This window comes from Cynocephalus volans, chromosome 11, assembly GCF_027409185.1.
Source record: "Cynocephalus volans isolate mCynVol1 chromosome 11, mCynVol1.pri, whole genome shotgun sequence".
Taxonomy (NCBI): Eukaryota; Metazoa; Chordata; class Mammalia; order Dermoptera; family Cynocephalidae; genus Cynocephalus; species Cynocephalus volans.
The window spans coordinates 119,824,582-119,842,751 of NC_084470.1; the positions used below are offsets into that span (position 1 = coordinate 119,824,582).

At 43.3% G+C, this 18,170-nt stretch overlaps 1 pseudogene; it reads right to left on the reverse strand.

The window, feature by feature from the left end:
- Window positions 1-809: 809 nt before the first annotated feature.
- LOC134390244 (transmembrane protein 258-like) lies at window positions 810-15,239 on the reverse strand (annotated as a pseudogene).
- Window positions 15,240-18,170: the final 2,931 nt, after the last annotated feature.

An 18,170-nucleotide genomic window follows, 5' to 3' on the forward strand; every position in this document is an offset into this window, starting at 1 on the left:
GACTTGTGCTCTGTGTACTTCTTGTAATACTTTAAAGCGTATACAGTTATTTATACAGCTGATTACCTTGGCCTATCAGCTCCCAGTCCAGCCTGACTTTGTGAGGAAACTTTCCCAAATAAATTATTTAGGAAATTTAACAGTGACTGTCCCTGTTGTTGTAAAAGAAAATCATGTCTCAAAAGTCAATACAGTACCTGAGAGCATGGAATCCAGAGGCAGTTAATTTACTAACTTTTGATTAAGGGAGCACTGGACTGGGTGCATGAGGATTCCTAATTAGCTATTTTTCCTCATGTTCCTATCCAAGGTTTTGAAATGTTGAGGGCAAAGTTCATCTCAACAGTTATAATTACATATAGTAAAAGATTATGCTTACAAAACATTTACTTTCAGTTTCAAATACATGTAACAACCGTACTAAATTACACTTAGAATTAAATGTTACTTCTTAGATGAACTACATGGTACAAGACCCCTCTCTAGAACTGGGCTGATCATGTAGTTATTAGGGCTTTTATTCTTTTCAACCTCTCCCCTTTTTTACATTCATGCCTTGTCAACCAAATACTGTGATTGACATGCAAATTCACCTTGGCTTTGAAATTAAATGCTGTGCATGCTGTTATCCTTCAGTGACTAAGCTAACTTTATTAATAGAATTTTTTGTCCCAGGTCAAACTTGACCATTTTTTGTTTTTTGTGGGGTTTTTTTGGTCATACATCTGCCCTTATTGTGAGCAGCAGGTGGGACACTTCCAGCAGTAATAAAAAGATTTATTTACAAAAGCAGGGATTCCCATGGGAGCTTATATGTAGATGCCAACCCAGAGCAGCAGGAAGAGGACACCAAAGCCCGTGAAGAGCGAGGCCACCAAGGAGATGAGGTTTTTGTAGATATCCCAAATGTACTTGGTGGAGGTGACCTCACGAAGAACCAGCTGGTGAAGAAGATGCCAATGGCCAAAAGCACCACAGTCAGATGAGGGAAGACAGCCAGGTTCACTGGGCTGGTGTATCTACTCACAGCCTTGAGCTCAATTTTCAGAGCTTTGTGGACCCATCTCTGTAGACATCAAGCTAAGAATCCCTGCTGTTAGTCACAGAGCTGGATTGGTATGTAGATCTCAACTTCTAGTTTAGTATTCTCATTTCCCTATTACGGAATCTCAGGATTTATCATTTTGCCCAGAACAGGGTAAGCGCTGTTCCGCCACCGGAAGGAAACTTGACTTCAGAAGAACATTAACCATCCACTTTTCCTCAGTCTCTAGGTGTTTTATGGTTGACATAACAAATTTTATGTTTCAGTACAGTACTGAAGAAATGTAGTCTGGTTTAAAGGATTTGAAAAACCTCAAGCGGATGAACATCAGATACATAGAGGTAAAACACACCTGTTTGGAGTTACCTTGACTCCTATCCATGAACATAAGTATACAGTAACACTGTAGTTGTACAGCACTTTGCAGTTTTTATGAAGAGTTTTCGTTTCCATATCACCTATTTCAGTTTTCCCAAGTGTGAGATTAGCAAGGTTTCTACTGTTCCTGCAATACTGTAGAAAATAAACTGGTTCAGGTAGGAATGAGATTTGATTTGATGCGGCTAGTATCTGACACAAAGATTTGTTTTTCTTTTTTGGCTGGGGGGTGGGGAGTCTTTTTTTTCTTTTGGAGCTACATCAGGGGTTTGAATCAGGTCTGCATGCTTTAAATTGTCGCAGCTGGTAGTTATAAAACCAGGTCACATTATCATCTATAAATGGGTGCCTTAGGCCTTCTTCCTAATACCGATCCTAACTCTGAGCTTTTGAGCATTTTGCTGTTCTTTAGCATCTCCAAGTAACAGTGATACTTGAACCAGTCCAATGAGTTACATCAACGATTTAATGGGGAAAATTTGAAACTTTTTATCAATAAGATTTCTCATTACATACTTCAGTTTACTTGAAAATCCCTGCATGGCCCCTAGACACAAAGGCTCAAATTTAAAAGCTTTTTTATTCTGATTATGCCTCAAGATAGTGACTATTGAGGAAAATGTGTCATCTTGACTATAAAGCTGCTATCCTGTGCCAGTAGAGGGCAGTGTTTGTCTTCCATATACTTAGTGGCATAACTGCTCTCCCCATCTCATTTTTAGATGCTGTCCCCTGGGCTCAGCATCCACTGTATCAGGACACCCTGCCACCTACTTGGGTGATAGAGGTTCTGTGGTCAGTGTATCCACTTATCATCCTAGTATATGCAGCAGCAATGTTTTGAATTTTAAATGGGAAATAGGATCTCTTGATTCATGTACATCTGTCCTCTTATGTCATTCCCCTTTTTACAACTCCCAAACCTACATGGATAACATCCCAAAATGAAAGTGTATGTTGATATTTCAAAATGCAGCTGTAAACTCTTGGTCCTATATTGAAACAGGTGTTGCCTTTTGAAATCGACCTCCAGCTCAATAACTTGTTTTTTGCACAACCAGCACTGATATGTGTTCATACACAGTGAATACTGAGACTTGTTTTCAAGGTAATGTGGCACTTTATATTCCTTTATCTTGATGGCATACTTCTCTTTCCCTCCATTATCTTTATAGAATGGACAGGTACCGATTTTGATATGCTTTGACTGGGTCACTACCAGGAAAAATCAGCATTACTCATGGGTGTGCCCCCTGTTTCAACAGTAAAGTCCTGGACAAATATTGTGAAATAAATGCTGTGTTAATTCTGGGGTCAGGGAGTCAGAGGGTGCAACCAGAGCTTCCATCCTAGTAAAGCAAATTTACTTTACAATATGATAACATAAAATGTTGGAAATAATTGTTTGCCTTGATTTAATTCTAAGCTGACACCCAGAAGTGACTTGTTTAACTTTAAGAAACAGGTAGATCATAGAAGAGTGCACATATATATATTACTATTATTGGTAATGTTTTAGCTATTAAGCACTTTTACATGCCCTTTTATTAGAATGTATGAGACCACCTGCTTGGCTGGTGTGCAGCATAGGTGTCTAATAGTTAACTTTTTCCATCTTGGGTAGGAACAGGAATATGTAGTCGGTATGTAGTCAGGGCTCTCCTGAGCCTGACTGCAAGAGATTAGGGTTGATGGTTTAAGTAAGGCTCTGAATGACGTACAAAGTCATTGATTCAAGAAAAATGTCCTAAATTTTAGGATATGATAAATACCAATTTGGCAACCCTACCTACTTGGTTATGTGATAAGAAGTGACTCTCATTCACAATGAACTAAACATGTGTAGTGATATAATTAACAAAAAATAGATTGTGAAACACTGGTAACTTTTGGGGTTTTATATTTTGTTTTGTGTGTGTATGTGAAACACAGGTCTTTACCAAAAAGTGTGTAGAGACAGTGACATACGCTGGATCCTCACTCTGTGGCCATAAATTTGTTCTTTTGTAGTTCATTAATTCAGCCTAATGAAATAAAAATACAGCTGGCCTTCCGTGTCCATTCAACCAACCTCAAAAATATTCAGGAAAAAGGGCCAGCCCGTGGCTTACTTGGGAGAGTGCGGTGCTGATAACACCAGGGCCACGGGTTCAGATCCCTATATAGGAAAGGCCAGTTAGCACACTTGGGAGAGTGTGGTGTTGACAGCACCAAGTCAAGGGTTAAGATCCCCTTACCGGTCATCTTTAAAAAAAAAAAAAAATTTTAGGAAAAAAATTACATCTGTACTGAGCATGTACAGACTTTTTTCTTGTCATGATTCCCTAAACAATACAGTATAACAACTATTTACATTGTCTTAGTTATTATAAGCAATCTAGAGATGATTTAAAGTATACGGGAGGATGTGTGTAGGTTATATGCAAACACTACATCATTTTATATGAGGAACTTGAGCATCTGAGGATTTTGGTATCCATGGGGGTCCTGGAACCAATCTCCCGTGGAATACGAGGGATGACTGTACTAAGCACTTAAAAATATGGTTGTACTTCTAACATAATTAAGAATAATGATACAGTGATGTTCTTTTATAAGACACTAAATGGTTTTAGCAATCAAGAAAAATTCATTTGGACATTCTGTTTCGTTCTTGGAACATAATCTGGGGTTTCAGTAACCTAACTTCATATCTAATGCATGCCGCATCTCAATTACAAACGCCAGGCTCCCCCTGTTTTGTCTTTTTCTCCTGCCTCTGACCTAATTTACCACTACCTCTCTTTTCCTTCTCTTGTTGTTGTGAATGAACAGTTGGTTTCCAAGGTCTTAGTGTTGTTTTGTTGGTGGTGGTGGTAGTTTTTTTTGGCGGCTGGCTGGTTGAGGGGTCTGAATCCATGACATTGGTATTATCAGCACCACGCTCTAATCAAGGGGGTTAGTGTTTTTGAGGCAAATATATTGTTTATACATAAACCAGGTAGCCCTAGAGTGGGTGGAGAACCACTGTCCTGTAGAGAGCCACACAGCTGGTCGGAGTACAAGATAAATAGCATTTCCTTGTAAACCTGGAACAGTGCAGAGCTTAGATTCCAGAGCTCTATTGCAGGGAATGTTGTATGACTTCAGGTACACAGGATATACATAGTATCTAGTTCAAGAGAGTGTTGTTTTCCTAGACCTTGCACAATGGGCCAGTCTTGGGTCTTCAGCAAAGCAGGTCCTTCCTTCTCTTGTCCTGCTTTCCCTCATTCTCTTCCCACACACTTAAGTGAAGCAATAAGACCTAATATTTGCCTCATGGGCTACTTACTCTTCTCTAGAAGTCAACACCATTGAGCAGCCACAGAGAAGCAAATGCCCCTCTCTTTGGGAGATTTAAATCTAAATGGAAACACACTAATAAGACCAGACAGTGGAAATGGGAGTGCCGAGAACACCTGTTGCTTCTACAGTTCACCTCTGAATTAGCCAGCAATATTTATTCACAATGAAAATTATAGTGACTATACTCCAACCCAAAAACTGGTAAATAATTAAGAGTTTTGTCCTATTTCCCAATAGGAATAAGAGTCTAAGATACAGTTTATATCTCGGAATATGGGCATGTCTGGGATATTTTTATGGTTTAAGGAACTAAAGCATGAAATATTTAAACTGGATTATTCAGGGAGTTTATAAGAATAGTGTAAAAAATGTGAAGGTATTACCCAGCAGAGTTGAGAATAGCACATAATGCTCACTATAACCTGAGTAGTCGTTGTTTTATTTGAACCCTCAATCACCTTTCTTCATCTGGTTGGAAAAGTTTTGTGGCTGGTTGTGGATGAAATCAGAAGAGGAATTCACAGGGTCATCTTGGGCAAGTCACTTACCCACCCACACCTCACCCCATTCCCATTTCTCCTTTTTATATAATGGGGATATATAAGGGACTGATTCTCCTCTGCTTCAAAGGGACATTGTAAGAGTGAGCAAGGCTGTGTGTATCCAATGCCTGGGAAACAGACTCTGTGCACATAGTTGCTGTTGGCATTGTAGATGGACGAGCCTCAAACAAAAGCAGCAATGTACCTGTAGGCAAGGTACATAGCAGGCAAAAACCTCATTCCCACAGAACCGAACTCCTTCTAGCTTTGTCTCTGAAGTACAAATGAATTATTTATTAGTAAGTACACTCTTGCAAAAAGGTAAACTTTAACAAGCCCGCAACAGGGTGGTTTTAGAGGGGAGGAGCGAGTGATAGTAAATCCCAAGTCACCTGCACTAGTAAAAATCTGGGGTTTTTTTTTCCTGGTGTAAGTACACAGAACTACTGATTGGAGTTTGTTTCTTCAGCTTTTCGAAGGAAAAATAATTTTATCCAGTGGTTTCAAACTGTATTCCTAGTTATGGGACATACATTTCAAGTGAGAGAACATTCATTTGGACTAGAAAACTGATTAGGAATAGTTGTCAGTAGCATGTTTTTGGTATATGAAATCACCAGATTTTTGTGTCCTTGGTCTTTCAAGTTTAACCCCAGAAAGAAAGCCACAAAACTATCTATTGGCGTCATGAACAGGGACAGAACCCAGGGGCTCAGCTGCCTTGTTTTACTGACAAAATGTGACATGCTGTGTTCTCACAATACTGAAGCCTCGCTAGAATGTTTCCTTTTGGGGATGAGCGTGAGGGGTGTGGCTATCATGAGACTCTTTTATAGACTGATAGCATTTTGGCAACTGAACCCCAAGGATAAGCTACAAAATGGATACCACCCTCTTTCCTCACAGATTCTCTTCAATCTTTGGGTAAGAAAGACCCAATTTCAACATCTTGAAGAGGCCTTTAAAAAAAAGTTTGATTTATGTAAGTTGAGTAACGGTCAGACTGTACAAATACCGAAATTTTGGTCAAGAGCCTATTATCTTGAAATACCCTCTGCTGTCAGATTGTTAAGAATATTCCTCTTAAATAGATAACTCCCAGAAGTTGAAAGCCTCTTGTGATGTTATCTTGCTGAAGGGAATAGAATTGGTCATTTGGGCTTTAGTAAAATTTTCATATTTCTCGACTCAATTACTATTACTGAGTTCTGTAAATGTGCATGATACATGCTTCCCCTTTATTAGGCATTTTGGACAAGTTTCAGGATTTAAGGTCGTGAGAACTGGGTTTTTGTTCCCTTTTAAGAATATGGTATTAAGAAAACTTAGCTGTAAACTAGGATAGCATTCTTCCCGCTGGCTTAGCTTTCACAGAGTTCTTGTCGAGTCAACGTTGGCTTGGTCAGAGGTAGATGTATGCAAGGCTGATTTTCAATATAAAAGCATCCTGTGGTAAAGGAGCACACTGAGAAATAGGGGACCCTGCTTCCTGAGTCCCCTTTCTCTACCCACTTGATAGGTCAAGTCAGTTCTTTTTTATGTCAATAACATTTTCGAAAGAGATTTCTTTGTTTTGGGTTTTTTGTTTTTGTTTCTTCCTGTTTTAGCATAAAACTCTTAATTGAGAATACACATTTTCATTTTCTAATCATTGTGATAGAAGAGCGTAGAGAGGCTAATAATTAAATGCAACGTTACACGTATTGGAAAGCAAAGTATTAAGGGTTCCGCAAGGGTTGATACTCTTTGGCTGCCCACAGAAAAGTGCTTTAAATTAGTGGTTCTCAAAATGTGATCCCAGACAACAGCCTCACCATCAGCTGAGAACTTGTTTGAAATGCAAAATCCTCGGCCCCACCCAGATTTGTTGTATCAGAAACTCTGGGGATAGGGCCTAGCAGTCTGGGTTTAACAAGCCCTGATGCACGGTAAAGTGTGACAACTACTGCTAGTTTAAATTATGCCAAAGGACCAGCTGGTTGAAATCCTTATCCTCTTCTTGTAAAAAGCAACTTGGCCCGATTGATGTTATTGAGACAGACCAGTTATTACACTGCCTGGGTTTGGTTTAACAGCGCCAACTAGATCCTGCAGTTGCCTCCTCATTTGCCATTCCTAGGAACAATTTTCCTCACCCTTAGGTGCTTCACCCCTCTGTTGGGGTCACTGGAGCTAGAACTGACCCTTTTCTCTTTGGTGAATCTCCCTGTCATATATCTCTTCTGGCACCTCTGCTTTGTTTTTGTTTTGTTTTTGGTGGCTGGCCAGTACAGGGATCTGAACTACTGACCTTGGTGTTACAACACCATGCTCTAGCCAACTGAGCAACTGGCCAACCCACACCTGCCTTTTATCCTGTTTCTTACAAATCCTGCTATTGGACTTCCTGTAAATTCAGGCCTTGGTTTGGGTTGTTTTTTTTTTTTTTTTCTTTTTTTCCCATTCTCTTTCTGGAAAGACAACTGGACCCTGAAACTGTCTTTGACAAACCATAGATGTTCATGTTCAAGAGTGGAGCAAAGAGAACATACGTAGTAACATCTTTTAATAATCTGTACCTTTCCCTGGAAAACTCATTTTGGCTGTTAAGTGGCATTTCTCCCAATACTAAGTCTTAGTAATAACAGTAGCTCCTGTCTATTGAGGGCTTACGATGATTGAGGCATCATCTTGAGTACTTTTCATGCCTTCTATTATTGAATCATCACCACAGTCCCACAAGGTACAGGTAATATTGCTATCCCCAATTTACATAGGAAAAACCAAGGTCTAAAGATGGTTAAATAATGTGCCCCAGGTCACAAAGCCTGACAACCACAACACTCCGCAGCCTTAACACTGATCAGTTGCATTTTGGTTCCTTTCACTTGCTTTTCAGATTATCCAGCCTCTAGCAGAAAGCATCAGGGAACAGTGAATTGACCAAAAATAAATGAAAAAAGAGATATAGTGGGAAAAACTCTAGACAGAAAGTCAGGGACCTGGATTTGAGCTCTGGTTCTCCACCTACCAGGTTGGCAAGACACTTAAACTCCTTGAGTCTCAGTTTCTTAGACTGTTAACTATTTCAGTAACATCTATTCAGTAACTATTTCAGTAACATTCAGTAACATTCAGGTTGCCATGAGCATCATGCATGAAACTGCCTAGCAAAAAGCCTCTCAGTAATATTTTCCCCAGGGGATGAGAAGTTAATACATCAATAGCAGAAGCAAGGAGTGGCCTTGGCTGCAAAACCACAGTGCTTCTCCTTGTTGCAGAGGGAAGTTGCCTTTCTCGGACTGTGTTTTCCCTTGAGGGTGGGTTGATGGCACAATCTATGTAAATAAGGGGAAGGGATGGTGGATTGGGAATCAGACAGCCAGTGTGTCTCAGAGCTCCTGACTGCCTCCGTCTGTGCCTTGCTTCAGGCGTTATCTGTTTACCTACACTTGTCCTGAAAACTGTCTGGCAAACAAAACACTTCTTATGTACATTTTGATACTTGGGGATGGAGCCAGATGGGGTGGGTGGGGGGTCTCCCCTGGAATGCCCTCACATTCAGGAAGGGCACAGCAACATTCTCTTGGCTGGTCACAACAACAACATTTTCACAACATTCGCTTGGCTGGTCAGATCTCCCTGGTTAGGTGGTGGGTGGTGGTACATGATGGAAATGATAGGTAACTAGTACCCCTCACGAACAATTTAATATGGGAGCTCTGCCCAGGAAACAGGACTATAATAATAAGGGCTGGGAAGGCGTGGAGGGAGGGGGTGAGCTTCCACTTAACCCTCCCTCTCTAATGAGGGATGGATGCTGGGCAGGTGAAGTGCAGAATCATCCCACACAGCTCTCTCGTTCCTTCCTCTTGCTCCCTTGGACTTAATCTGTCTGGGTCTTGGAGAGAGGAAAACACAGAAGGCCACACTGGGGGCGGTTCCCATCAGTCCAGCTTTTAGCTCGCCTTCTCCTTCCTGTAGAGGCTTAGCAGAGTGTGGTGGGGAGGCCTGGAATTTACATCCACACCTAGAGGGATAGACTCCAGTTTCCAGCCTAGCACAGAGCTAAAGAGTCTCAGTCTGGGGGAGGGCAGGAATTGCTGACAGTGAATGGAAAATGAACATGAATCAGGAAGCAGGAAGAAAAGGACCACAAGGTAGTCCCTTCCTCTAGGAACTAAGGGTGATTGTGGCTGGGGTAGTCCTGTGCCCTCCATACTGAAGGGAAACGGTGGATGCAGGGTTCTGAAGGAGGACCTTGCACCATACTGGCCTAGAGACCCCTCTCCTCCAGCCTAGCTATCTGTTTGCATAGTGTGGACTTTCAGAATGAACAGTGGTGATCAGGTAGCAGCAGGGCTGAGCTCTTTACTTCCAGTATATATTGTTTTATTACTTGGCCGTGTTTTCTTCTCTTTTCAATGTGTCACTATGGAAGAGGATGAAAGCTGATGTGCTAGCTAGTTTAGTGTGCCAAATTTCTTGTTTGTGAGGAGTTCTGCTTTCATATTTTTCTTAAAGAGAAGAAAAGTTGACCCAAAGCAATCAGGAAGTGAGATCTTGTTAAGTCGACAATATTGTGGGTGTGGGACTTTTTTTTTTTTTTTTTTCTTTTTTCTTTAGGACGGGAGAAGAAGGAGAAATTTTGATCCTAAAGAGTCAGAGAAGTGTTGGTTTCTCTCAATCAGGATTTTTCGACGTTAGCACTTATTGATATTTTGGATCAGATGATTCTTTGTTGGGGGCAGGGACTGTCCTGTGCACTGTAAGGTGTTTAGCAGTAACCCTGGCCTCTACCCACTGTATGCCAATAGCACCCTCTCCCGCTCATGGTAATCAAAAATGCCTACAGATGTTACCAAATGTCTCCTGGGGAGCCAATCTGAATGTTTCCTGTGATTTTTTTTTCCCCTAGTGATTTGGTTTTAAGCTTTTTGTTCCATGGCTCTACCTAAGAGCCAGGGAATAAAGCTGGCCTCATCTGAAGAAGCCCAAACCTTAGCTCCCATTTGCCCTGCCCAGCTCAGAGGAGCCCCAAGAAAGCTTTCTGCCTTTTTATCTGGACCATTGCAGCCCATTCAGCAATCGGGGACTGGACCAGAAGCAGGGAGGAGAGGATCCCAAAGAAATACAGCAACTCTAGGAATTCAGCTTGCCCATGGCTGGGAGAAGTCCTGCATCTGCCCACCTCCTGCCACAGTGTGCTCTTAATTTAATACGATTTTAAGGGTATCCCATATATCCAAAGATACCTAGTCTTTCTTTTCTGTGTGTGGCCTGTGAGTATATAAGAAATAGAGAAGCAGAGTATGGAGTGTTTGTATGTTTGGGGAGTGGGAGGCCGGAAGGGAGCCTTCTCATCTCTCTGGAGCCCCTCTCCAACGTAGCCAAAGGATGTGTTCACTCACCGGGGTTCTCTCATTTCCCCAGGCTAATTACATGCCTCTTTAATGAAAGGAAATAGTTTCTCAGCTGAGCTGGGAAATCCAAGTCCCTGGTGCCCCCTCGTCGTGGGTATCATGAGAAGGACAAGAAAGGAAGCAGCTGCTTATACTCCTTGCCTTCCCCACTCTCTCCAGGGGTGCCCAGCACAACCTGGAGACTGTGATCGTTTCCTTCCACCAGCAGAAGCCTCCAAACCCGCCACTGGGTAAGGCCGGCACATGGATGCTTTGAGAAAACCCAAGCAAAGTATGAGATTAGGTGGTGGATATAGGCTAAATGTCAGAAAGACCCTTGAGGAAATCAAGTTTTTTATTCACGGCCTCTCAGCTGCTGCCTGAGAGTGAGAGGGAGTGTGGCTGTCCCCCACCCCTGCTGTGTACAGCTGCTGGGGACAGAGCCTGCTGCTTCAAGCTTGGCGGGGGAGGGGAGTGCAGGGACACAGTGGGGAGGCAAGGGAGACTGGCTGAAGTCCCAGGACAGGGCTGCAAGATCTTCCCCAGTGCTCCGCACCCGCCCCATCCCCAGCCTCCCTCAGTCAGCACAGTCCCTGGGAGGTGGTTTTAGAGAACAGTCGGACAGTCCCGTGTGGGACTAGAGGTGAGGTGGTGGGAGGGAGCAGTTATGGGGGCAGGAAACAGCTGGGCTGCTGCTTCCCTAGAGAGGTGACTCATGAAGCCGATTGTAGGATGTGAGGGTTATGGGCACCTCTCCTCTTCCCACTACTGGGGGGCGGGGGCAGGTAGAGATGGGAAGACAGAGAGAATCTCACAGCGGTTCAGCAGTCTCTTCAGTACCTGCAGTGAGAGGGAAGCTGGTCAGCTGTGAGTCAGGCCTTGTGGGCCCACGGGGGAGAAGATCTTTCACCTTTCTCTGATCTTGGGGCTATCCTGAAGCTTCTAAGTGCCTCCTACCTCCCAATTCTCCTTTAAAACAATAAAATACCAAGGTTGAGGCAACTGGGATTGGGGAAATCAGGAAGAGGAGTGAAGATTAACCTGAATTTATGATCTTTCACTGACCATTTAGCAATTTCTTCCCTCGGGAAAATCTAGATAGTCATCTATTTTTATATATTTTATTTTTTACAGCAGTTTTAGGTTTACAGAGAAATTCAGCAGAAAGTACAGTTTCCATACCCTCCACGTCTCCCCCACCCCCCATGCACAGTTTCTCCTATTATTAACGATACATTGGTGTGGTACATTTGATACAATTATGAACCAATATTGATATATTATTATTAACTCAATTTTACATTAGGGTTCCCTCTTTCTGTTGTACAGCTCTATGGGTTTTGCCAAATGCATAATATTATGTATTCACCATTACAGTATCATACAGAATAGTTTCATTGCCCTAAAAATCCTCTGTGCTCCATCTATTCATCCCTCCTTCCCTGAAACTCCAGCAACCACTGATTTTTTTCCCCATAATCTCAAACATTTATCACTTCTTTGTGTTAGGAACATTCAAAATCCTCTTTTCTAGCTAGTTGAAAGTGTACAGTAAATTGTTGTTAATTATAGTCACCCTACGGGGCTGTAGAAGCCTAGATATTATTCCTCCTATCTAGCTGTATGTTTATATCCATTAACCAACTTCTCACTGTCCCCCCACCCCTTCCAGCCTCTGGGTAATCACCATTCAACTCTCTACTTCTATGTGATCACCTCTCTTAGTTTTCATGTATGAGTGAGAACATGCAGTATTTCTCTTTCAGGACAGTAATTTACTATAGGTGAACTACATTCAGCTAAATAAAAGAAACAGGCAGAGAAAAGCAGCAGGGGACACGGTAGAGATTGTTAAGCCTTTTGAGGGCAGGAGGGGTCTCAAGTTTTTTTTTTTTTAAGATGACCAGTAAGGGGATCTTAACCCTTGACTTGGTGTTGTCAGCACCACGCTCTCCCAAGTGAGCCACGGGCCAGCCCTTTTTTTTTTTTTTAACTGAAAGTTTTATTGGGATAATTGTAGATTCACATGCACTTATGAGAAATAATACAGAAATATCCCATGTACACTTTTCCCAGTTTCCCCCAGTGATAACATTTTGCAAAAATATGGTATAATATCACAACCAGGATATTGACACTATTACAACCCCCAGTCTTATTCAGAATTCCTGTTTTACTTATATGCCTCTGTGTGTGTGTGTGTGTGCACACGTGCACGCTTCTGTATATTTAGTTCTATACAGTTTTATTCCCTGGGTATGTTCGAGTATCCTACATCACAATCCAGATTCTGAACAGTTACAACACTACAAGGATCCCTTGTGTTGTCCTTTTATAATCATACCCCTTCCCCTTCCTGAACCTAATCCCTGACAACCACTATTCTATCCTCCATTTCTTTTCTTTTCTTTCTTCTTTTTTTTTCTTTTTCATGCGTAAACCTGGATATATTCTATGAATTTATATAGTCCAAATCACTAATCTTTTCAGCTTTGTCTAACTTATTCAGTTCTTAAACTCAATTACTATTTTTTTACAGTGCTGGGATTTCTACTTTATTCTTTTTTATTGATTCTAGTTCTCTGGTGAAAATTTCCATCTTGTCACATTTTCTAAACCATCTTAATTACAGTTATTTTAAAGTTCATGGCTGATAATTTCAACATCTTTGTCACCTGTGGTTTTTTAAATTGTATTTTCTTTTTTTCCTTGATTTCTAAAGTTACATTTCAAAAATGTTATATAAAGGGAATCACATGGCATGTGATTGGGGGGGGGGCTGGCTTTTCTCTCAGCATAATTCCCTGCAGATTCTTCCAAATTGCTGTGTGCATCAATAGTTCATCTGTTTTTATTGCTGAGTTGTGGTGCACAGTATGTGAGCACCAGAGTTTGTTTTACCATTCACCTTCCTGTTGAAGGATATTTGGGTTGTTTCCAGTTTGGAGCTATACAAATAAAGCTGTTATGGACATTTGTGTACAGGTTTTTATGTGAACATCAACTTTTCAAGTGTTTTCTATCCAGCATCATGCCGGGCACAGAGTAGATCCTCAGTCAACATTCATAGGTAATGACTGAGGACACGCGCTCTAGCAATTTGTCCAGGTTGGAGTAGGAAGAAAGAGAGAATGCTGGCAAATGACAGTGGTGACCATGAACAATGAACCACAAATTGAAGATAACGTCTTTCTCATAAAAGTCCCAAGGAACAAATAAAACAGCATATATAAAGATCTTGACTCTCAGTAGTCCCTGAATAAATGTTAATTTCCTTCCTCCTTCCCCTCCCTAAGGGGAAGTTAAGGAGCCACAGATTTGGGGGCGTGCCAATCAGGAAAGACCTCTGAAAAGGAATTTGGTTTAAAGGAAGCCTGGAGTGGGGTGTAAGAGTAACAGGGAAGACTCAAGCACAGGTAGGGGGATTGGACTCTGCAGCGGACTCTGGTGCATAGGCACTGTCTCAAAGCAGAGCAGACGTTCCCAAATGGGGTTTGGCTCTAAACGGTCATTGGTTCAGCTACCACTTGGTTGGGCATTCCATGCTGTGTTTTTTTCCTACATCCAAGTAGAGCTTCACCTTGCTTTATTAAAGGCCTGAGGTGGACAGTGGGCATCCCTCTTTGGAACGGCTGCTGGGGCATGCTGGGCAAGATTCTTCCCCCTCGCCCAGCACATGCAAACCATCCACCAAACCACCCCTCCTTTCGAATTCCGAACCCCATGCAGCCAAAGTCCTTGGTGCCTCCAATGGTTTCCAGAAAGTGCCTGGCTCTGCACAGCCCTCCTCCCAGGGTTCCTTTGATCTGAGGAAGATGCTTAACCTTTTGATCCAATCATGGGACTGTCCCCAGCCCCAGGCTGCTAGAAAGAGAGAAATAGAACTCTCCTTTCTTTGTTCCCACTTTCCTTTCTTTTGAACAAGGATTACCTACCTCCCTTTTGGGTCTTTCTGGAAGAGAAGGAGATTATAGGTCCTTGGCTCTGCTCATGTTCTCATCTACTCTTCTGGTCTCTGGCGCCTCCCAGCTCCAGGCTTCCTCTGGGTCCCAGCTGGTAAAAGCCTGTGGCCTTTGAAGCCAGCGGTGGTGGTGGCGAGGGATACAGGCCACTGCCCTCTCAAATGCATGGTCTCTCTGTGCCAGCACCCTTTGAGCCTCTGCTCTTGCCTCGTCAAGTGTGGGGAGAGGATAGAGGAGGAAGAAGGTTGGAGGCAGAGTTCCCTTTGGAAGAGGCCAGTCAAAAGGAGCCCTCCCGCCCCCTCAGGGCCCTCCATGCCATTCTGGTGGTCACAGCGCATTTCTTGTTTTGTTCCAGACTTCTCGGTACCCGTCATCACATTTTTCACTGGATTTAATACTTCTTTCTGCCACATTCATACCTCCCAAAGTGATCTTTCAAAATGTAAATTACAACACATCACTCCTCCTCTTGACTCCTTCTGATGTCTTAATGAATGAAATTTGCACAATCCTAATCATTAATTTTAATAATTAATGAATTAAATACTAATTCACTAATGTCTTAATGAATACAACTCACACGATCTGGTTTCTGCCCACTCATCGGGCCCCACTTCTGCCTCCCTGTCTTGCTCTGCTTTCTCTCTTCCTGGCAATCTCATCTTGCAGGCTGGTCCCTTGCATTTACTGTTCTAGTGCTTTCCTCTCAGATCTTCATGGGACAGGTTTCTCAGGATCAGCTCAAATGTCGCCTCCTCAGAGGGCCTTCCGTCCCCAACCCCCTCGCAGACCTCAAACTCATCGTCTTGTTTTACTTCCTTCTTAGTCATCTGATTTTTTTTTTTTTTTTTTTTTTTTTGTCGTTTTTTCGTGACCGGCACTCAGCCAGTGAGTGCACCGGTCAGTCCTATATAGGATCCGAACCTGCGGCGGGAGCGTCGCCGCGCTGCCAGCGCAGCACTCTACCAAGTGCGCCACGGGCTCGGCCCGTCATCTGATATTATTGAGTTGTGATTTCACTACTGGGATATGTGCTCCAAGACAGTAGGGTTCTCGCATATCCTGTTTACCTGTGTCCCCAGCATTAGAAGGGGCTTAACAAATATTTTGTTGGGTAATAAGTGAATCCCCCTGAGGTTGCAGGGAGACTGGAAAAGGCCCATCATGTGGGCACAATGCTGGCCTCAGAGACTAGAAAACCACATACAGGTTTGCATCCAAGCGTTGCCATTTATTAGCTGTGTGATCCCTGACAAGTCGCTTTACCTCTTTGAATTTAATTCTCCTCATCTGTAAAATAGAAAGGCTACCACTTGGCTTTACGGGATTATGGTGAGGATGAGAGAATTGCACAAAAGCACAAAATAGGTATGAAATAAGCACTGGTTTAAAAATAAATCCACACGTTCATCCACAGATAGTAAAATAGAGCCTGGGCGCTGTTACACACTCATTTTCACTCCGTTCCCTTAATCAACTTTATCATGCTTTTCATTTAAGGAGTTTGAGATTCAAGGCAACACTGATGGAGGAATAAACAGAAAACCACCATCCACAGACCAAATCTAGGCCACTGCCAGTTTTTGTGTGGTCCGTGAGTGATGAATGGTTTTTACATTTGAAAAAAAATCAAAAGAAGAAAAATATTTCATGACACACGAAAGTTGTATTAAATTCAAATTTCAGTGTCCATAAATAAAGCTTTGTTAGAACACAGGAATGCCTGTTCATTTATGTGTTATCTATGGCTGCTTTTGTGCTACAAGCACAGAGTTTAGTTGCGACAAAGACCATGTGGCCCCTAAAATTGTTACTATCTGGTCCTTTACAGAAAAAGTGTGCAGATCCCTTGCTGATTCTAAAAAGTAAAGGAGCTTGTCTAGGAGATTGCAAAAACTGCATGGTGTCAAGGAGATGGACAGGACAATCTCTGGGGACTGTTCCTCTCTCTGGGGCTCTCTGTGCTTGCTTTGGAAGGTCCTGTTTCACTCCTGGCTGCAGAGGCAGTGCCAACCTCCAGGATCCCAGAGGGAGCCAAAGGGAGCTGTCCACCTCCTAAGCCTTTTAGGGAAGGGGCCCCCAGAGTGAGGCCCAACAGGAGCCCCTTGCCCCCTTGTTCTCTTCGGACCTCCCTTTTCTTTGGGCTTTGTTTTCTCTAGAAGGAAGGGAGTGGGGGGTTAAAGTGGCTGGACTTTGGGACACAAGCTCTCGAAGACAAAGGCGACTCCTTTCCAAGGGAGAAACCCTAGGCAGCCTCTCCTCCTCCTGTTCCACATCCATACTGCGAGCCCCACGGAGGAGTACGGTCTGCAAGAGCCCTGACAGACTATTCACAGAAATAAAACAGGAGATCTTGGCACTTCAGGGAGGTGGAAAGTCTGCTCCTAATGACAGACCTCCTTCTGGAGAGCTTATAATCACCTTGGGAGGCTCCCCTTTTGTGTGGCAGAGATGCCAGGGCTGACGGAGCCCACGACATCAAGGGAGGCTGCAGAATGGTCTTGCAGGTGGATGTGTGTGTACACATTCATGGGACTGTAGAGGGAAGGGGCGAGAATCAAAATGCAAATGGAAAGGCTCCGTCCTTGCAAAAGCTGGGGTGCTGGGGATGAGCAGGAAGCTGGAAGCAGGAGGAAAGGCCTGCTGCTGTCCTAAGTGCAGTGACACAGTGTGGAGTGTGGCTATGTGGCCAGCACACATTCGAATGCCTCCTTCCTTCTCCTTGTCCTTCCTCCACCTACTCTGGGGGGTCTGGAATGCCGGGACTGAGACCCCACCACTGCCCTGCTCACTCTAAGGATCATAAGAACATTCTCCTTTCTTGCTGTCCCCAGTTTCACGCATCCATAGGCTCTGCCCCCTCGGGTCACCTTCCTTATAAGTAGATCTGGTCAGAGGACTGGAGGACAAGGCCAGGCTCCAACACTTAGTGGTTTTGTGGCCCTGGCAAGTCACTTACTGTTTCTCCAAGTTTACATTTCCCTCCTATAACAACACCTGTTTCCCAAGGTCACATGAAACCACTTTGAAAACCATAAAGCCCAGGAAGGAATATTCATGGGAACAAGCTATGATCTCTGTGCCAACACTGTCCCGAAAGACAGAGTGAGCCTCCCCATTATACTAACGGTGACACAGGCCCAAAGTAACTGAGCGACTTGGAAATAATAATCTTAGCATAGCAGGCCCCAAGCAGAGTCAGGGGATCAAGGTCTCTATCACCAAGATGTGTCCAATCTAGGTGATGTGAGTGAGGGGAGGAAGGCCTTGGAGATGCTATCACAGGCTCCCTGAGCATCACACATCAGCCCCCGGCTTGTGGTCTGATCTCAGCATCTCTGTGATAGGGCTCAGCCTTCCTGTCTCAGCCCTGGCCGTTGGACTGAGCTAGTGGTCTGCTTCCTGCCCAGTCTAGCACAGCATCCTCTCCCGGGGCGTGGCTTTCCTCTGTCACTCATCTGCTCAGGGCAGGGAGAGGTTTTGAGTGTGTGGACTTCACGTGGCATCCCCCTCTCCCCTCTTTTATCCTTGGAAG